Raw genomic sequence first — 21,740 nt, forward strand, 5'->3', positions numbered from 1 at the left:
CCATGTTTAGTTATTTTTGTGAAGCTAACACTGCGTGCCCACCACCCTTCCATTTTTCTACCAGTTGCAAGCGCTATGAAATTCAGTTTAATAGTCATGTCCCTTTACTGCAGCAGAGTTTTACGGAGGCGGATACACAGGGGATCCATAGCCCTTTTGACATATTTTCAGAGATGAAAGAGCTGAATGTAAAGCTGTTTCATTTTCAACAACATAAGCACAAATAATCATGCTTTCAACTTAAAGACAAATCTCATGTATTATACATTCTGGGTGAGTGTTGCCTTGTTCTGACCTCAGGGCAACTAATCCATTTTCCCTGTGTCCCTCACAAGGCTACTCTTATAAGCTCTATTGAATAGTCTAATTCTGAGAAGCCACCTTAAAAATATAAGTTGCTATCCTGTCTTCTCCTATTTTCAATTTCGTTTCTAACTTCCTTGAGACTACCCCTCCCCTCTCTTTTCCATTAAAGTTCTTATTTTTATTACATAACATTCCATCATGGGGAAAAGATACCACATGGTTAACCAGACTTTTCTTTACAAGGCTATCATTATCTTGCTGAATTCCAAGAAACAATAATAAAAAAGACAGCATGATTGAAAAGCACATTTGAATTGCGAGATTTTTTCCCCTCACAGAATGCAGGTCAGTCAGTAAGGACCTAACTGTGCTCTGAAGAGCCAAAGTATCCAGGGGGCCCACTGGATGGGAGTTGCATTTGCCCCTCAAGGAGAATGGGCCCAACTGGTGAGGAAAATGCTTTGGAGGACCCTCAATATTCAAATACTAACAGCTTTTTAGTTGAGAAGAATTGTGCGGAGGTTTGCCCACAGTTCATCATCTAAACTTTGGCAGAGAAATGCACTTACTCAATCGTCTTTAGCCTAACCTCTCCTGTTGTGAGGTGACAAATAGGATGTCTCAACTTCATGGCCTCCAAGCATAAGTTCCATTCTCTAGCCTACCCTTCCCAGCTTCCTTTTACTGAAGAACATACCCAAGAATAAGAGAAAGATTTTTAAGCTCCCAACCGTAGTAACCGTTGGACTAATAAATGAATCTTTTTTTTTAAATATGCACAGACGGTATTTAAATTTGGAAGTAAGAACTACTTTTCAATTCAGGTTGGACTGCACTGAAATATTCACACCTATTCACTGAAGACCTCAGTGGCCATTAAGTGGCTAGACCCTCTTTAGAAATGTCTAAAATTTCATCTATTTATTCTCGGTATCCTGCTTCATGGCTAACTCTGTTTCAGATTGCCAATGTATTATATTTCAAACACGGCTTTGGGTGTGGGAGACTATTAAGACTTAAGCCACAGAAAGTCCAGAGTAAAAGTATGATGTGCATGTTTACAATGAATCATCAAAACGCTCAGTGGTGACTAGCCATCAGACATGAAAAAAATAGAGTGACCAAGGCAAGTGGGTAACCTACTCTGGGGCACATGAATATCCCACAGATTAGAGCCTGATTGGAGTCACTACATAACCTTTCAATCCACGCTGGCAATCTCAACCCAAACTGCTCATCATTCAGGTCAGTTCTATATCCATGTGTAAGCGTGGACACAGCCTGCAATAAACCCAAGAAAAATACAGAATTAATATAATTTTATTTTTGCTCTCACGTAGTTTACAAGCATTTAAAATTTTAGACTAGTGGCTAATTCACATTAGAAAACAATTATTTTCTTGACTGAAAACGCTGTTACTCATATTACTCATGTTTTATTGGGATCAAGATAGAGAACACCGAAATTACGTGACTAGATATTTGACTTATGCATAATGTCTAGCGTGCCTTTTAAATTAAAATACAATAGAACAGACTGAAGAATTTATGAAAAATACCTGGTGTTACCAATTCATTATAGTTTCTCTGATCTTTACTTAACATCTGTCTTCCCTTATCTCAGCACATTACTCATCTAACAAAGATATAATGACACTTAGAATGGTCAGCTGTGCCAAATTTAATGTCATTAAACCCAAACCCATTACCATCAAGTCGATTCCAACTCATAGTCAACCTTATAGGACAGAGTAGAACTGCCCCGTAGGGTTTCCGAGGCTGTAAATCTTTTTGGAAGCAGACTGCCACATTTTTCTCCTGCCTGTGGAGGAGCTGGTGGGTTTGAACCACCGATCTTTTGATTAGAAGCCAAGCATTTCAACCACTGTGCTCCTAATGTTATTAAATTATATAAAGTACTTAATTAGACCACTTTCTAACAGATTATTTATAAATGTATAATTCTCTTCAGTTAAATCTTAGGAGAGCCATAATCCATTCAACCTTTTTTTTTTTTTTCCTATGTACAATAATTGGATACCCTGGTGGCATAGTGGTTAAGTGCTACGGCTGCTAACCAAAGGGTCAGCAGTTTGAATCCTCCAGGCGCTCCTTGGAAGCTCTATGGGGCAGTTCTACTCTGTCCTATGGGGTCGCTATGAGTCGGAATCGACTCCATGGCACTGGGTTACAGTATCTGGAATTTAAGTTTTATATATAAATTCATTTACCTATTTTATCAGAAATTAATATTCTATTGCTTCAAAATCAATTAAAAGTATACTGAATATTCATTTTCCTTACTTATTATTTTTCAGTGATTTTCAGGCTTCTCTCAACTATCATCATCTGACCTGAAGATAAATAAAAGCAACATGTTCTCTTGGGCTGCGCCCTGTCCTAGAATGAAACCAGGGTAAAGACCAAAAACTCGGGTTGCTCTTCCTTATTAGTTTATCTCCTACTAACACAGAAGAGAAGTTCTCGATGTGGTAGTTAAAAAGAGGAAGGGATTTCTCTGGCTATTTTTTTTTTTTTTTTTGTCTGTTTGTTTGTTTTCCTATCCAGAGCTTGATTCTATATAAATGAACAACCACGTGTAAAATGTTAACCCCAATGCTGGACAAGTGGCATATTTTTTATATTATCTCCCTTCATTCCCCTTTCACACCAAACTCTAGAATAAGCTAAGAAAAAGTGGAAAAGCAAAGTCACAGTATGAACCTGTATTTTGCAATATCACATGTTGCTTTAGACAAATTGTTTCCCCTTCATCCTTATACCGGTTACTAGGAGCTAATGCAAGTCACTGTAACCCTCCCCCCACTTCTTTTTTAAATATAAGTTGTCTTATATCTGCTCACTTTCCATTGTACTTTTGATTACCTTGAAAAATCTTGTCTTAGGTGGTACCTTGAAAAAAGTTAATGGACATTCCCAGAGACCATTACTGACTGTTCTGATCAGGAAAACAACAGATGGGTCCTGACAGAATAGGAGCAAAATGTGGAAGAGAACTCAGATTCTCAAAAAGCCCAGACTTACTGAACCAATTGAGACTGGAGGACTCCCCGAGACTATTGCCCTGAGATAGTCTTTAAACCTTGAACCAAAACTATTCCATGAGGTCATCTTTAGCTAAATAACAGATTGGCTCATAAAATAAACAATATCATCTGTGAGTACCGTGCTCCTTTAAAAAAAATCATCTATATGAGACAAAGGGTCAACATTCACTCAAAAGCAAAGACGAGAAGGCAAGGAGGCAGGGAAGCTAGATTACTAATAAAGGAACAACCAGAAAGAAAATAATGAGAAAGCTGACACACTGTGAAAAATGTAACCAGTGTCACTGAAAAAAATCGCATAGAAATTGTTCAACAGGAGCCTAATTTCCTGTGTAAACTTTCACCAAAAACACAATAAAATATTTGAATTAAAATAAAAACAGTTAATGAACAATGCAGAGCCTGGTGGTAAGTCATCGTTCCTGAAAACAGTCCAGATCCTCCATTTGCAGATACTACCAGGTGTCTGCAAATCATAATAGGCTGTGACATTTTGTGCATGACCAAGCATATAATAAACGTTAGTCTTAAATAATTTAATGGCAACAAAATTATAAAATACAGTTCCCTTACAAATTTTTAGAACTAAATTTAAAAATTCACTTTTGAATAACAACCATATTAAAAATTATTCAAATTAAAACATAATACACCTGCATTTTTGAACAAATAAGTAAAGCATACATTTCATTTGGCTTTATAACAGTTTAAACATGTAAACAACTTTTCAGGCACAGTGAGGTGTGATTTGGCAAACAGAAAATAATTGGCATAAACTTTTAAAGAATGCAACTATTGCTTAAAGTGAGGCATAATTTAATAGGTGTATCCTTTTTCATCTACAAGTTCAGTGTGCAACTGGAATCATTGTCCCCAAATACAAATATATCACTCCTTCTACTTTCCCTCCCACTATAATCTGCCCTTTAAACGCAGACATGCTGATCCCCAATGGAAATTCACCCACTCACTCATAATACTTAACCTCTTTCCAAAGGTGCCTGTGCTGTGATGTTTCAGGTTCTCCATTTGAAATACAAGATCAGAGTGGGGATTATTATGTTTTTCTGCAAAAATACAGCTCCAGTTTAAAGAAAGTGGGCAGATTTATGGAAGTGTGATAGCTAATTTGGAGTTTCAATCCAACATGTAACACCTAAATTTCCCCTACTTTTTCTAACTTCTACATTCATTTATTGAGTTTTCCAGATGAGACAGCTATTTGACACAGGTTAAATTATTTTTAGAGAACTTGGAAATCATTCCAAGAGTTAGTGGCAAGAATGGCATTTCCTTTGTGAGAAATAGCAAAGAGGGTTTGGCTTCTTCTAGGCCTCTTTCACCTTGGTTTCTCCAGGACCTGGTAATACAGACGTAGCAAGAATTTAAAAGAACATTTTGATGAAGTGAACAAATAATAGCAACTGTCTACACTCTAGAAGTTATTATGCAATTCACTTGAAACAACTTTTCATGGCTCTGTAATAGAAAAAAAAAGTAGCTGAGTTTTTAAAATAGGTTTATTTCAAAGTCATTGCAAAGTTTTGTCCCTTTTAGCTAATCCTGTGAAATCTGTTGTACTTTTCCTGCTTATATTTTAGTTTTTCTAAATAAAAAAACACAAATACCAAAAGTTAAAGGCTAGAAAAGATATCAAAAAGTGATAAGCAGTTCTTTTTCTGTCCTTCCAAATGTTGTCATGTTTTTTCAGCTCTAAATTTTATATTAGATTAGATAAAACATCATTTAATCATTCCTCGGGTTAACTTTTGTGTGCATATGGATTTAATTTCTAGGAATATTAATTCAAATAATTTATATTAACATTTTTAGATATAGTTTTTCTTTTACTTACTATCTAAAAACATATAGAACTTTTAATATTAATGCCTATACTTCAAAAGAATATAAGCAAATCTATGAAATATAATTTTATTGCTCAGCCTTCAAGAGAAAAGTTCAATAGTCCAACAGACAAAAAGATTCATGTGAAGCACTGAAGTCCGTAAGTGGTGACAATATTGGTCTCTTGAAACATAAAGCATTGGTTTGTGAATAACATTCCATATGTGAGATTTGGACGAATTTGGAAGAGAGTGTTTAACACGTGCTTGGTGAATAGTAGAACCTGTGACTGACTGAATATCTAAGTGGCACTAAACACAATAGCAACACTACACTAGATACTGTTCAAGGCATGAAAAAAATAGTGATAAACAAGACACACTTATTCCCTGCCCTCATACAGTTTACAATCTACTAGATTATATTAGCCAACAGGCCCAATACTTTTGAACATTCTTAACTTTATAACCAGTTTTACAGTTTATCAATCCTTTTATGGTTCATTAATGCTTTCCTATGTGTATTTCTCTCACATTTAATTCTCCTACATTAACACACATTTTGTATTCTACCTAACCTTACAAAATCCATGTAGCTGGTTTTAATCTTAATGCCATGACAGGAAATCAACTATTTTTTAAAACCTCATGAAATACCATTTTGCATTTATAGAAAGCTATATTATTTTTTGCAATGTAATAGGGAAATCCATTTTCAAATCAGTTGATGTAGAATAAACACATGCGGATTTAGGTAGTGAAGTAGAGAGAGACGGCAGTGTTCCTTCTGTTCTGACAGCAGTATCCTCCTTTTCCACATCCCCTACTACCTCCTCTTTTGGCTGAAGAAAGCATATCTTGATGATAGAGGAGAGCTTTTAGACATTAAGAATCTGGTTTTATTAAAAGGCAAGCAAGTCTCACAAGCTTTAAAATTTTATTGCCACTTTAACGGGATCTCAAAACAAAATTAGATTACTGCTTTTAATATAGGAAGAAAATCTCAATGCCAATCAAATAATATGTAGCATCCTCAGGTTTTATTTGTTGTCCTTCTACTTGAATAACATAGCTTGTGCTGTCTGCATTTCTGAAATTTTTCATAAGCTTTGACTACTTGATAATCTGAAATATACTTTCTGTAAATTTCTTTCTGTCTGATAGATATTTCACCAGCAAAGACATTTTTCACATTTAAACTGAATTGTAACATACTTATTTTGGTGATCATGTGACTAGAAGAACAGTCATTTTTCACAAAGCATATCACAGTTGTAGCTTGCCCACTTCCTCATGCTGAAAAACATGAAACGATCAGCAAAGTCTTTGTGTTCTATGAAACAGCGATTGAACTTGTTAAGTCTGTTTTCAATACCCTAAAGGATTTCCCAAATTTGGTACTCCTCTTCGGGTTTGGTTTGGTTTTTTGGCTTCCTAAATATATGCTCCCTGGACTCCACCCTCAGCCACCGTACCAATGCTATAGAGGTTCCCAAGGCCTTGAGAAGTGGTATTTTCCAGGGTGTGTTCCATGCAATATGAATTAATAGTACCTTTTTTTTTTTTTTAAAGAAGAAAAGGGTAAGGGAGGATTGGTTGGGTTTTATAGTCAAACAACCAAGAAACTCTGGATTGAACAAAGCTAAACAGTACATGTGATCATTAAGGTTGTATGTCAACTTGGCTGGGCCATGAGTCTCAGTAGTTCGGCAGTTATGATGTAGTTTGGCAGTTGTATAATGATGTAATAGCTTCCATGATGAGATCTGATATAACGTGATCACCTCCATGATGGGATCTGCTGTGAGTAGCCAGTCAGTTGAAAGGGCATTTTCTTGGAAGTGGGGCATGTGTCCAATATATATAGACTTCTTGGAGAAGCTCACTGGCTTTTGCTCTGCTCTGGATCCTGCATTTGGCTCATCAGCATCTTACCTCCAGTTCTTGGAACTTGGGCCAGCAGCCTGCAGTCTTACCTGCTGATCTTGGATTCATCAGCTTTTGCAGCTGTCAGCCAGCAGCCTGCCACCAGACCTGTGAATCTTGGGTTCTTCAGTCCCTGCAGCTATGTGAGTCAGGAGAAGCCTCCAGCCTCACACCTGACTCCAGACCCACAGACTTGGAACTTGCCAGCCTCTACAACACCATGAGCCGTTTCCTTAAGATAAATCTCTCTCTTTATATATATAATATGTACATACATTTATAAAACACTATAAAAGCCATTGTGCTTTCAATTGCCTCTTATGCATGTGAAAGCTGGATAACGAATAAGGAAGACCAAAGAAGAGTTGATGCCTTTGAATTGTGGTGTTGGAGAAGAATACCGAACGCACCATGGACTCCCAAAAGAACAAACAAATCTGTCTTGGAAGAAGCACAACCTTAGAAACAAGGATGGCGAGACTACATCTCACATACTTTGGACATGTTACCAGGAGGGATCAGTCTCTGAAGAGGGACATCATGCTTGGTAAAGTAGAGGGTCAGTGAAAAAGAGGAAGACCATCAAGGAGATGAATGGATCCAGTGGCTGCAACAATGGCCTCAAGCATAACAATGATTGTGAAGATGGCACAGGACAGGGCAGTGTTCTGTTCTGTTGTACTAGAGGCTATGAGTCAAAACCGGCTCGGCAGCACCTAATGAGAACAACAACATGTAAGTATACGCTTCACTGGTTTTGCTTCTCTGGAGAAGCCGGCCTAAGACAGTGTACTTTACTACAATACTTGTCAAGAACTCTAACATGTTATTGTTATTTGGGACTTTCCAATAGGAAGATAGAGTAAGCAAAGAATTCAAAATTGTTTAACAGGTGATTCCTTTTTTGAGGAGCATTTTGAAGAACTAATGTCCCAAAGGATACCTTTGTGAAAAGGTGGGAAGGAGGGAAAGGATAAAGGTCCACATGAGTAAGGCCTTAGAAACATCTTTGCTCTAGATACCTTAATTACACATTTTTTATTGACATTTTTAGTAATTGCCTGAGAGAATTCTAAGCAAGGCCTATATCACTTTATAGTTTCCCACAGATCCCCTATAAGCCAGTAAGTGTTTTTCAAAATGGAGCTTTGGAAATGCAAAGTAAAATGTTGAAGAAGTTTTTAAAATAAATTTGCCTACCTTGTTTGTCTAACATGAGAAATTGAGTAAATAATTTTTTAAACATTAAAGACAATTAGGAAAATGTGAAATAAACAATTTCTTTAAAAGGATAATTAGAAAAGTTATGGAGGAATATGTGTTAGAAAATAAAAGGCCAAAGTTTTACTAACATCTGGGCATTTTATAGTAGCTTTTTTTATATATACCATATTTTGAATAACCCATGGGGATTATTTAAATGCATTTAAAATTCCAAAGAGAGAATGTTTAATAGCATACTGGAATGAATATAATTCGTTGTGGGAATCACAAGCTGGTTAGATAAATTGTTGTCATGTCATAATCAAAATATGTGGATTCCAGTGCTCACTATATTCTATGTATTATTAGCTACTGGTCTCTATTCTACTCTGTCCTATGGGGTTAGTATGAGTCAGAATCAACTAGATGGCAATGTTTTTTTTTTGATCCAAGACCCCTTCTACTTCCTCACACATATAGAGGAATTTATGTTGGTAATGGTGAAAGTTTTAGGAGAATTTCTTTTGGGAATGTATATTTAAGACATCTTTTGTTAGAATTCCATTAAAAAATTCCAAATGACTGCAGAAAAAAGTACACACTCTAGTATTCAGAAAAATCACTATTCTTATTGAATAGACTTAAGTCTAAATTTTCAAAATTAACAAGTTTAAGACATAATCTTAATCTTAGCTCATATAAGATGTAGCCTCTAATATAATTTTGGATACTATATTATAGCTATATTCTATTTTAGACAACCAAACAAAACAGTGGAGCCACACTTAAGGAGTGCAGAGTCTAATTTATCTAGAATCACAGACACCTAGCATCAGAAGAGACCTTAAAGTTCCTCTGGTCCTTTTGTTTTAGAAGTGAGAGAATTAGGCTCCACAACTAAAAAATCACATAACCAAGGCCTTCTCATCTCTTATGAAATGAGATGAGAAGAAGCAAGGCTGTCTTGCTTCTCTCATGCTTTTTGATTGTTACCTCTTCTGAGACTTATTTTGGCTAGAAGGGTCAAGGAACTTTGCTTTGCTTTTGAAATTCTAGTTTTAACACCTACCAAATTTACAGTGTCACCATTTATTAGATTTCCACACTATGTCCAAAAGCAATAGTTAAATACAGGTATAAGGAATGGAAGCTGATGAGAGGTTGATGGTCTGGTAATGATCCCACTGCCTAGAAAGAAAAACAATCTGATTTTAAAAAGTTTTTATATCTTCTGTTGCACATATTATTTTAATTTTATACATGGTATTTTAAAAGATTATTTTGCCAATATATTTTAAGATATCTGAATTTGTCTCACCTATCAATTTAGGTAATGAATGTTAAGCACAACTCCTAGGTTTGCAGCCACGTAGATATGTAGTTCCATTTTGCTCATTATATAAGTACTATTTTAGTCTGGGTTCTCTAAAAAAGCAAAGCAAGTGAAGTGAAGAGAGAGAGGGAGAAATTGACAAGCTGGATGCGGGATCCAGAATGAGAAAAAGCCAGTGAGCTTTGCCAGAAAATCCATGTATATTGGATGCAGGCTACTCCCCCAAGGAAACGCTCTTTCAACTCTTCGGCTACCTAAAGCAAATCTCATCATGGAAGTGATTCCATTATATCAGATATCATCATAGAGGTGATTACATCATTACATAACTGCCAAACTACATCAAACCACTGGCAATCATGGCCCAGCCAAGTTGACACACAATCTTAACCATCACAAGTACCAAAGAAACCTCTGAGAAGCATCATTGGTTAATAGTCCATCTGTAGCCCTGAAGAAAAGTTGCTTTTACTCTATTTTTTTTTTCATTAGTGTGAGAGCAGTTGTTATGGGACCCCATAAGATGTCAATGAATCTATTCCCAGCAAGTTCGCCTAATCGAATGTACAGCCTTATTTTTTTTTTTTAATAACTTTTATTAAGCTTCAAGTGAACGTTTACAAATCCAATCAGTCTATCACATATAAGTTTACATACATCTCACTCCCTACTCCCACTTGCTCTCCCCCTCTTGAGTCAGCCCTTTCAGTCTCTCCTTTCTTGACAATTTTGCCGGCTTCCCTCTCTCTCTATCCTCCCATCCCCCCTCCAGACAAGAGTTGCCAACACAATCTCAAGTGTCCACCTGATATAATTAGCTCACTCTTCATCAGCATCTCTCTCCCACCCGCTGACCAGTCCCTTTCATGTCTGATGAGTTGTCTTCGGGGATGGTTCCTGTCCTGTGCCAACAGAAGGTCTGGGGACCATGGCCGCCGGGATTCCTCTAGTCTCAGTCAGACCATTAAGTTTGGTCTTTTTATGAGAATTTGGGGTCTGCATCCCACTGATCTCCTACTCCCTCAGGGGTCCTCTGCTCTGCTCCCTGTCAGGGCAGTCATCGATTGTGGCTGGGCACCAACTAGTTCTTCTGGTCTCAGGATGATGTAGGTCTCTGGTTCATGTGGCCCTTTCTGTCTCTTGGGCTCTTAGTTGTCGTGTGGCCTTGGTGTTCTTCATTTTCCTTTGCTCCAGGTGGGTTGAGACCAATTGATGCATGTTAGATGGCCGCTTGTTAGCATTTAAGACCCCAGACGCCACATTTCAAAGTGGGATGCAGAATGATTTCATAATAGAATTATTTTGCCAATTGACTTAGAAGTCCCCGCAAACCATGTTCCCCAAAGCTTGCTCCGCTGACCTTTGAAGCATTCATTTTATCCCGGAAACTTCTCTGCTTTTGGTCCAGTCCAATTGAGCTGACCTTCCATGTATTGAGTGTTGTCTTTCCCTTCACCTAAAGCAGTTCTTATCTACTGATTAATCAATAAAAAAAACCTCTCCCACCCTCCCTCCCTCCCCCCCTCGTAACCACAAAAGTATGTGTTCTTCTCAGGTTTACTATTTCTTAAGATCTTATAATAGTGGTCTTATACAATATTTGTCCTTTTGCCTCTGACTAATTTTGCTCAGCATAATGCCTTCCAGGTTGCTCCATGTTATGAAATGTTTCAGAGATTCGTCACTGTTCTTTATCGATGCGTAGTATTCCATTATGTGAATATACCACAATTTATTTACCCATTCATCCGTTGATGGACACCTTGGTTGCTTCCAACTTTTTGCTATTGTAAACAGAGCTGCAATGAACATGGGTGTGCATATATCTGTTTGTATGAAGGCTCTTGTATCTCTAGGGTATATTCCCAGGAGTGGGATTTCTGGGTTGTATGGTAGTTCTATTTCTAACTGTTTAAGATAACGCCAGATAGATTTCCAAAGTGGTTGTACCATTTTACATTCCCACCAGCAGTGTATGAGAGTTCCAATCTCTCCGCAGCCTCTCCAACATTTATTATTTTGTGTTTTTTGGATTAATGCCAGCCTTGCTGGTGTGAGATGGAATCTCATCGTAGTTTTAATTTGCATTTCTCTAATGGCTAATGATCGAGAGCATTTTCTCGTGTATCTGTTGGCTGCCTGAATATCTTCTTTAGTGAAATGTGTGTTCATATCCTTTGCCCACTTCTTGATTGGGTTGTTTGCCTTTTTGTGGTTGAGTTTTGACAGAATCATGTAGATTTTAGAGATCAGGCGCTGGTCGGAGATGTCATAGCTGAAAATTCTTTCCCAATCTGTAGGTGGTCTTTTTACTCTTTTGGAGAAGTCTTTAGATGAGCATAGGTGTTTGATTTTTAGGAGCTCCCAGTTATCGGGTTTCTCTTCATCATTTTTGGTAATATTTTGTATTCTGTTTATACCTTGTATTAGGGCTCCTAGGGTTGTCCCAATTTTTTCTTCCATGATCTTTATCGTTTTAGTCTTTATGTTTAGGTCTTTGATCCACTTGGAGTTAGTTTTTGTGCATGGTGTGAGGTATGGGTCCTGTTTCATTTTTTTGCAAATGGATATCCAGTTATGCCAGCACCATTTGTTAAAAAGGCTATCTTTTCCCCAATTAATTGACACTGGTCCTTTGTCAAATATCAGCTGCTCATACGTGGATGGATCTATGTCTGGGTTCTCAATTCTATTCCATTGGTCTATGTGCCTGTTGTTGTACCAGTACCAGGCTGTTTTGACTACTGTCAGCCTTATTTTTTACCCACTCAAAGAAGACAGATTCAAGAAAATTTAGACTGATGAAAGAAACATGAATGACCTAGATCTGTATGCACTTCTAAAGCAGTGGTTCGCAAATTTGATCAGGAGGCAGAATATCTAATACATGATGCTAAAGGTGGAACATGGGTTACTGGAATATTTAATCACATCATATGAGCTGGGATCAACACTACTTAGAGTCACTATACCTCTATTATATATATATATATTACAAAAAATTTCAAACATGAGTGTATACGACCATGAAAATTTATTAACTGTTCAATTAGGCACATATACTTTTCTGATAATTGCCATCAATATATTTTATGATCCCTGGCATTCATTTGGAAACCCTGGTGGTGTAGTGGTTAAGTACTAAGGCTGCTAACAAAGAGGTCAGTAGTTCGAATTCACCAGGCACTTCTTGGAAACTCTGTGGGGCGGTTCTACTCTGCCCTATAGGGTCACTATGAGTTGGAATCAACTCGACTGCAGTGGGTTTGGTTTTGGGTTTTTGGCATTCACTTTGTCAGTTTTAATAATTATTGGGCATCAAATTTTTCAGAGAAAATTTTATTGGGAAAATGTTAAATAAGAAAATTCTAATCAAATGTGAACTTGGACAAAGATTGACTATATTCAAATAAGTAATGGAACCCTTTTATCAAAATTTCAGCAACTAAATTTTGTATAGGTTGAGAGCTACAACTCCAAAATCCGTATTGGTTTTGTTTTTATTTTTGTTTTTGAGTCATGTTTTAAATAATAAGTATGGCAACTATGTTTCAATTGGTGCACGTGCAGTTTTTAAAAATTGAGATTCTAAAGCTTTACTCAATGCACTGTATTTTGATTTGCAATCCTGTGTTGCATAAAAATGGTACTTATTTTAAATAAATGTTTTTATCCTGTGTTTACTTTGTGAAAATGTTTAAGTTGAGAGTTTTTAGCATAAATGCAACATCACTTTCAAGATGAAATTTTAAATTTGAAAAAACAACAGCTAGCTTTAAAAAAAAAAAAAAGGTTCCATATGCCTGATTTTTGTTAGATCTCATCATCGATTTGAGCAGTATCAGCTGGCTGGCTGACATGATGGTTTTTTCCACTCTATTTGGAAGTATCTGCTGTGACAAATGAATCTATTTGAGAGATTTTCATTTCCCCTTCATTTCCTTAGTTCATTCCATTCTCACTCCTTGAATTTATAGGTATTTTTCTCTTTGGATGTTTTACCCTGATTTCTTTCTTTTTTCTCTTTGTAAAGTAAGAATTTTTTATTTTCTCTAACTTGCAGGGCTGGTTCAAAGACCAAATTATTAGATCATGTGAGAATACCTCCTAAATGCTGAAAGTATTATATGCATGCCAATATTACTGCTCTTTTCATCATTATTTAATCCAGCAAAATGCAGTGAATCAACTTGCTCAAGTGTATAAAGTTGTTTTCACAGAAATTTTATCTCAAACTGATTATGTGTTTATTTTTGGATGATAATAATAATTATATAATTAGCCAGTGACATTTCTCAAGTTTGTAATATATAAATCTTCACAGTTGAGAAAGCTGAGGCATACTAGTTACTGTAAAGTTGACTGTGATTCATGGACATCCCATGCATATCAGCGTAGAACTGGCTGATTTTTTGAAAGGAGATCTTCAGGCCTTTCTACTGAGGCACCTTTGCGCAGACCCAGATCTCCAACCTTTCCATTAGCAGCTGAGCCTTAATGCTTTGCACCCCCCAGAGAATCTAATAACTTTCTCAGGTCAGGTGGCTCCTAAGTGGTGCAGAGGTCAGGTTCCTCTGATTCCAGAGACCAAGCTCTTGACTATACTATGTGTGTAATTCTGAAAATACTAGGATATAGAATGAAAATATGTAGATGAATATTTTGGAAAGCAATACGATTTTGATAAACCCCAACAGGAGTAGGTTCATTGTATAGATGTTGATCAAAACACATGGTAGTCGCATTTTCTGTCACCTTTATTTTTGGTAAGGAGCCCTAGTGGTGTAGTGGTTAAGTGCCCCCTGCTAACCGAAAGGTCAGTAGTAGAAACCCACCAGCCGCTACATGGAACAAAGATGTGGCAATATGCTTCTGTAAAGATTTCAGCCTCGGAAACCCTCTGGGGTAGTTCTACCCTGTCCTATAGTGTCTCTATGAGTGGTAGTTGACTCGACTACAACGTGTTAGGTTTTATTTTTGGTGCATAAAAATAAAAATATATGTGTGGGGTATTTTTTGTTTATTTGTTTGTTTTGCCATGGTAATAATCAGCGATTAAATAAATGGTACCTGTGGGTGACCTTAACCTTACACCAAAAAACATTCACACTTATTCCCTATATACCTTGTTCTCTCCCAAGCCCCAAAGTCATTGTCAAATATCGGAATTTAAAAAAAAAGGGGGGGGGGGCGGGGGACTTTGAGTAATCTGACTATGATATCACATATTTTGGTTCTTAGATTCATAACCATATTTCCAGATAACTTTTGCCCCTACTTACCAGTCCAATTACCTCCAGACCTATGTTATAGACATTCTTTGCTGGAAAGAGGGCATCAGATTTTCTTTTCATATTTGTGGGAATGTGATACTTTGTTTCTCTGCATACCCAGAGATAAAATTTAAATTCCTTGTATAAAAATGTTTGATAATCACCCTTTGACTGTAGCAAGAAATCTAACATCTTTCCAACCTACCTTTCTACACCTAGTCCACCCCGCACCCTCTAGCTACACATCCAGTTACTTGTTCTCCCCCAATCTCACCACGCCTCCACACCGTTCTCTCTGCTTGCAATTCACCCTTTTTACTTTCTGCATAGCAGTGTAATTCATCCTTAAGGGCTCATTCACAGAGATTTACCTAGCCCATAGTCTCCCATCAAAAATACAAAGAAACTTTCTTTTTGAGCTTCTAAAGTATAAAAGCTGGCATGTAATAGGAGGGAAACAATGATTTATGGAATTGTCAACTGCATTAAAAATGAATTAGAGACTGATCTACCTGTCAGAAGGCCTCCTCTGTCTTACAAAATGTACAACTCCTTGTTTAAATTTCAAACACCCACTCCCCTTGTGGCTATAATTGGCTTGGACTAGCAATAGCCAAATGAACATATGTGGACAGTAGCTGCCAAATAATGCAATTTTAGTGAAATATGCATGTGGCTTTTTGTTGGCGGGACAGTATACTGTTATCCCACCAAATATACTTAGTTCAAAAAATGCAGCATAAGGAAAAAAGCAATCCCATCTGCCAGGCAAAATAGCTATAAAGTGGAGAAACCAGGTTTTTAATGAATCCATTGAGAATAACTTGAGTTATTTTTTAATGTAGGAGCAAATAAACTCTTGAACAGAGCTGCATAGCCATGTAGTATTCTCTTAATTTATAGCTAGGTCAAATCCAAATCCTGGTTTTAGCTAAATTAGAGTGTTCCCAGAAGAGGGAGTGATCAGACAATACAAGTAGGCTTATGTTGGCTGCCATCTTCGAAAATCTGGCTCACATTCTAAGAGAGCTGGAATCCCATTTTCAATGCACGACAAGTAAACATTTCTCCGTGCATTATTTTCATGAGACTCACTGCACAGCTTGGCTGGATTTTTTGTTTACTTCAGCACATGGACATAATAACAAGAGTGTTACTCTTCCATGTTCCAGTCTGAAAGCGTGTGGAATAGGAGGAGACAGCTGTTGTAACATTCTTTTCCTTTTGCCAGCATCTTCTGGCTCCATTTTAGGGCTTCCATTTTGATGACAGTTTTTTATCCTTATCTACTAAGAGGAATATTTGAAATAGAACTTTTTCATAGAATTTAAAAGGTTAAAAAAGAAAGATTCCCTGTATTGAGAAAATAAAATTATAGTGTAAGTCATGTAGATGTCAAGTCATTGCAAATGATCAAAAATATTTGGGGCTTGTCACTATTGAGAGTCAGTGTTCTCCGTCAGGGCTTTTATCTTTCACAGCGGATGGTGAAAAACTCTGAAATGTCATGACTTTGAACCCCACATTTGTCCTGTACTAGCTGAGTGATACTGGCTAGTAGTTTAACATATCTGTCACAGGAACAGAATAACTCTGGTCCTATCTACCTCATAGGTTAATGTAAAGATTTGTTATTCTTATTATTAAACATTACACATTTTTTGTGTCGTTATATATGTATCACTTGAAGGCATTTTGAAAATTTTGTCTCCCAGCCTTGGAGTCAGGAAACCTTAGTTTGTAAGCCAGCTCTGACTTTGGGCACTTGTGTGTGTGTGATCTAGGTGAAGTCCCTGAGTGGCTAAAAAGGTTAACACATTCAGCTGATAACTGAAAGGTTTTGAACTGGAGGTTCAAAGTCTACCCAGAGGTGCTTCAGAAGACAAGCTTGGCAATCTACTTCCAAAAAATCAGCCATTGAAAACAATATGGGGAATGGTTCTGCTCTGATACAGACAGGATCTCCATAAAGCAGAATCAACTCAAGGACAACTGGTAGCTTGTAGAAGTGATCTAAGCAAGCCACTTAATCTTTTGAACTTTATGCATCTGGACAGAGAGGGGCAAAGTTCTTAACTCAGAGTCATCAAGAGATTTAAATAAAAACAACACAGTGCCTGGAACATATAGGTGTTGTTGTGTGCCCTTGAGTCAATTCCAATTCTGTATGACAAAGTAGAACTGCCCCAGGGTTTCCTAGGCTATAATCTTCATAGGAGCCTTTGTCTCCCATACAGCCTCTGGGTGGTTTCAAACTGTGGACCTTTCTGTTAGAAGCTGAGCTCTTAACCATTGCACCACCAGGGCTCCTTGCCTGGAACACATAGATACAGGCAATCCCCAGGTTATGAACGTTCCACTTACACACAACCCGTAGTCATGAACCAAGCCCCATAAAACCTATTACATTAAAAATTAGTTATATACAAAGGTTCAAAAAAACAAACAAGCACTACTTAATGACATGCATCAAAACATTATTATTATTGTATTATTTTATGTTAAAATGCTTTAGTGTATCTGGAAATGTGTCTTTAATATTTTTTTATGCATAGAAGGTAAACTATATACTAAGACAAACATTCGACTAACTGACGTTAGATACGAACTGTACCTAACTGCTCCAACTTAAGTACGTATTTGACTTAAAGACAGATTTAAGAATGGAACTCATTCGTAAGCAGGGGACTGCCTATACTCAATAAATGTAAGTGGAATCTGAACTATGGCTATAATTTTCAACTGTTAATAGTAAAAACATTAACAATGATATAACAGTGGCATATAAATTTTGCATTCTTACTAAGTGCAAAAAGCTGGTCTAAGGAATATATTACCTCACTAATTCCTGGTAACAGCCCTTGAAGCAGTTACTCTTGTTATACCCTTTTATTTATATAGAGCAAGTCTGCAGTCCCTATAAATACTGTCTCATACAGGAGAACTTTCCAAATCAAAAGTCAGGACACAAAAAGTAACAATGGAAAGTTTGGTATATTTGAAATTAGGGGCTTTCTCCAATGCCTTTGGCCATTTCCAAGTAAAATGGTATCAAAACTGATGGAATGGAGGACAGGATGGATAACATTGATCATGTCTAAATCAGCGACCAGGTGAGTTGTGGAAATTTAAGTCCGTCTTATTCTCTGTGATCCATGTGACAATCTTCTGGAAGTTTCAAGCAAAGGAAGTTCCGCCCTGGAAGTTATGGTACATGATTAACACATTGTGGTAAATTAGACAAGTCACTGTTTTCTGTCACTGTTGATTCTACTTCTATCAGGGACTTTATCATAGGCAATTTGCTGCTCTTTTTCATTGTTCTCAAGGGCAATTTGCCCCAGTGACTCCTTGCACAACTCAGAACTCTCTGTCAATATGGAAGGGGAGTGGAAGAAGGAAAAGAAAAGCCTAGGCCTCCCGACCTCTAGAGTGTTGGGCAAATATGTTAGCAGTGCTTAAAATAACAGAATCCAAGAATTGAAAAGGACTTTAAAAACAACCCAGTCAGTTCTCACTCAGTAAAGCAATCCTTTTTTATAACTGTATGTCTGATATTCACCCAGCCTCTTCTTGAATACCTTCACTAATTCTTGAGTACCCACTTGTTCCCTTATTGTTAGAAATAGCTTTAAATTAAGACAAGTTCTGTCTCCATAGAACTTCTAGGATTTGGAAAATGAGTTTTGAAACTCCTCTGCTTGATGGTCCTCCAAATAGTTGAAGCCAGTTTTCATGTTTCATTCCCCTTTTTTCTCTAGGTGAAAGATCTCCAATGCGTTAACAGCTTTCAGTATTGTTTGCCAACCCCCTGTGAAGGTGCCTAAAATTAGCAGTGAGTCCTTTTCATAAGTGCCAAGGTTGTAGCTGTTTTTTAAAAAAATACTTATGTAACATTTCTGCTTTTTCCTGATTATTAAAATAATAAATCTCCCATAATACAGCCACTGAGCTAACCACTGTGTACATTTTCATGTGTTTCCTTTCATCTTTATATATTTAATCCCATTTTTTAAAGAATGAATTACATATATAATGCTAAGTCTTGCTTTGTTGCTAATGCTATGGCATAAACAGTTTCCCATGTCCTTAACACTGTTTGAGAAGATGTCCCCAGCAATGCATCATCCTAAATGCAGTGTTCTAAACTCCATCCAGATAATATCTTCTTGGCCCCTTCACCTTAAGTATCTGCAGAGATTCTTTTTGAAGTACTTAGTCAATATCAGGACTAGGACTTTCAAGACTTGAAGCACTTGCCAGGTAATCATTGGTAACAAAACACTTCAGATACAATAGAAAGCCAGTGTTTTTTTTATTTTAGAAAGTTGGTTTAAACTGAGAACACTTCTCTTTTCTTTGTTGACTAAGTCTGTCTTCTTGAAAAGACACTTCTCAAGCAGATAAAGAAATTTACACTCTCTATTCATAAGGTATTTAATCTTTGTATTCGCCTGATGACAAACTGAGGGGCCATTAGCACCAGGACACTCTCTTGATGACAGAGGTGGATCCACAGTGAAAGGAACTAAATGAAGGTAAAGCAGCACAAGGCTTTTGTAACCATAGTTACTTGAAGTGTAAGATTGAAAACGTATTGTTCTCATTATTAAAGATGCATTAACATTCCTTTATGTCCAGTCTTGGAAACCTTGTTCTCATAGCTAGCCTGTTTACTTTCTTATCTCTTAAGAGATGGCTAGACTTCATTAATACTTAAACATTAACCTTGAAGAAGTATCTTGGAGGTGGGACTGGGGGTGGAGGTAGAAAAAAAAAACTCTTTGAAAATGGAAGGGAGTAATCACAATGAAATCTTCAAGTTCTGATAGACACAAAAACTTTGTATTATGAGCCTTTTCAAGAATTTGCTTCTGCTGATTCAGAAAATTCTGGAAATGACCCTCTAGGTCATTAGGTATGCACCTGAATGAAGTGAAGGGTGAAATAGGTGTGCCTTGGAAAGCAATCCAAAAACACAAAATTGCTACACACCTTTCAGCTAATCATTCGCCTAGTTATAGCAGATGTTTTCTTCTAAATGGCAAAAAAATATATATATATATATATTCACAGCAAACCACTGGAATGATTCATCTGTTCATAATAATGAAGTAGAATGTTCTTTTATGACTAAGCTGTCACCATATTTGGAGAAATTGCTGCTTCAGATTTTTTTTTTCTTTTGTAGCACATTTTCTGACAACCACAATTTTATAATTTGCATTGACATGCTAGCTATTGTAAGCCACCGTATCTGTTATAGAAAGTTTGTAACACCACTGATTCCATGAGGCTTTTTGCAGAGAGGATACCAGTATAACTGGACTGTCATTTTTATAATACATTTCCAGGGTAAGGCATTTTCAACTGGTTTTCCAAAAGTACACTAATCTCTAGTGTTGGCCTTATTTGAGATCTATTTTAAAGTTTCTTTCTGCCTCGTAAAGAAAGGAGAAACTTAACTTTCTCTCAAAGCAGGACTATATCATTTAGTACGATAATCCTTCCCAGCTTGACTCTCCCTTGCTTACCTAACTCCTATGCTTCTTGGGTAGCACATATGGTTACGGTGGACTACTAACCAAAACACTGGAAGTTCAAACCCACTCAGAAGCACCTGGGAGGAAAAGCCTGGTGACAGTCTTTTGAAAGGTCATAGGTTGAAAACACTGTAGAGCGCAATTCTACTCTGCAACACATGGGGTTGCCATGAGTCAGAATTGACTTGACTGCAACTGGTTTGAGTTTTTTGGTATGCATCCTGCAGATTTCAGTTTAAGCATAATTTTCTCAGCAGAAACTTCTGGACTGTTAATTAACCCAGCTGCCACCCCACTACCTGATCACATTTTACACCATGATAGCAAGCTAAATTTCTTCACATGAGCCACCCCACTTTTAGTTCTTACTCAATGTCTATTGTCTCCACCAGGTTTTAAACTATGTCAAAGCAAGGACCCAATCTATGCTTTCCCAATGCTGTTTCTTAAGGACCCATAGTACCTTGCACAGGTCTGGCCCTACATCCATGTTTGCTGAATGAATAAATTTCGTGCATTAAATATACAGCATGAAGTCTCTTGAAGCATAAGCACTTCCATAATATCACTTCATTAGTTTTATTTGAGAAAGAAGATGAGGGGTGCAAAATCTAAACCATCTCTGACTTGAGTCATGCCACAGTTAGTGGCAGAGTCTACCACATTGGGGGAAGCTCAAGGCTTTCTCCCTCTCACTCCAACCTCCTTCTCAATCCTACCTCAGGAAGAAGATGACCGTGAATCAAGAGCAGTATTGGACTGAGAACAAAGGTATGAAATCCTCCATACGACAACACAAGAGATTAAAACATCTCGTGCTCTAATAGTAAGTTTTCTTTGTAATTGGGAAGAGTCATTTTGCCCCTTTGAGAGGACTATGGAAAGAGTTTGTCAATTAGATGATTTCTTCTAAGAGTAAGGAGAAACAGTCATCACTAAATCTGAAAACGAGTAAATGAAGATCTAGGGTAAATGCATTCTTAGTATCTCCCTGGAAGGTGCTCTCACTTCATCCTCAGCACAGCCAAAAATGATCTGATGATGGATGCAGCACTCAGTGCACACTAACAAAACCAGAAGGAAGCGCCTTATGATTATACTCATCTATTCTGACCCCTTAAAATCCGTGTGAAAGTCTGATAAAGGATGTATTTTCACATTTGGAAATGTATTCATATGAAAGGCATAAAATCAAATAAATACTTGTTATACAAATAATAAATTGCCTTTGTTGAAAAGGATAA

Source organism: Loxodonta africana, chromosome 23 (genome assembly GCF_030014295.1).
Source record: "Loxodonta africana isolate mLoxAfr1 chromosome 23, mLoxAfr1.hap2, whole genome shotgun sequence".
Lineage (NCBI taxonomy): Eukaryota > Metazoa > Chordata > Mammalia > Proboscidea > Elephantidae > Loxodonta > Loxodonta africana.